Below are 768 nucleotides of genomic sequence, written 5' to 3'. Positions count from 1 at the left end.
AAATTATCATTTAATTTGTGAAATTAAGTATAAAATTTATACTTTGATGACATTATGCACGGAAAAGTCCAAGTTTGAATTAGAAGTTATCAAAGCAATAAATTTTATACTTAATTTCACAAATTAAATGGTAATTTAATTATTAATTTGTTATAGTATTTTAATTACTTATCAAATTCAATTACATATTGTATAAATATAGTTGGTTATTTTATATTGTATAAATATTCGTTACTTCTGACTCGAAAAAAATCAAGTTTGAACTCATATACTATCTTAAAGGGCTATACTTTATATTAATTTTTTTAATATTAAAAGTCTCAGTAATGATTTTTTAGATACTAATGAATCAAAGAATGATTTTTAATGAATTTTTAGAAATCATTTATTATTCCGTTTTAAATTCACAAGTTTATAAAAATGTTAATTTTTGGAATTTGAACTAAAATATAAATTTTAAATTTATATTTTTATTTATTTTGATATTTTTGATATTTTATTTGAATCTAAATCGAGAATATTTTTTTATTGATAGTTATGTTTTAAAATTAATATAATTAACTTAAAATAGTAAATAAATTGTATAAATAGTAAGTAAATCGAATCAAACTAATTTAATTTAGATTTACATGTATATGTAATAAATTGAATCTAATTAATTCGATTTACTACTTCTGCAGCATATTTATAGTAAATCGAATCTAGTTTATTCGATTTAATTATTATTATAGTTAAATTGAATCTAACATAAAGATATTTTAAAACATG

This window comes from Arachis ipaensis, chromosome B08, assembly GCF_000816755.2.
Source record: "Arachis ipaensis cultivar K30076 chromosome B08, Araip1.1, whole genome shotgun sequence".
Classification (NCBI taxonomy): Eukaryota; Viridiplantae; Streptophyta; class Magnoliopsida; order Fabales; family Fabaceae; genus Arachis; species Arachis ipaensis.
This window is presented reverse-complemented; position numbering follows the sequence as displayed.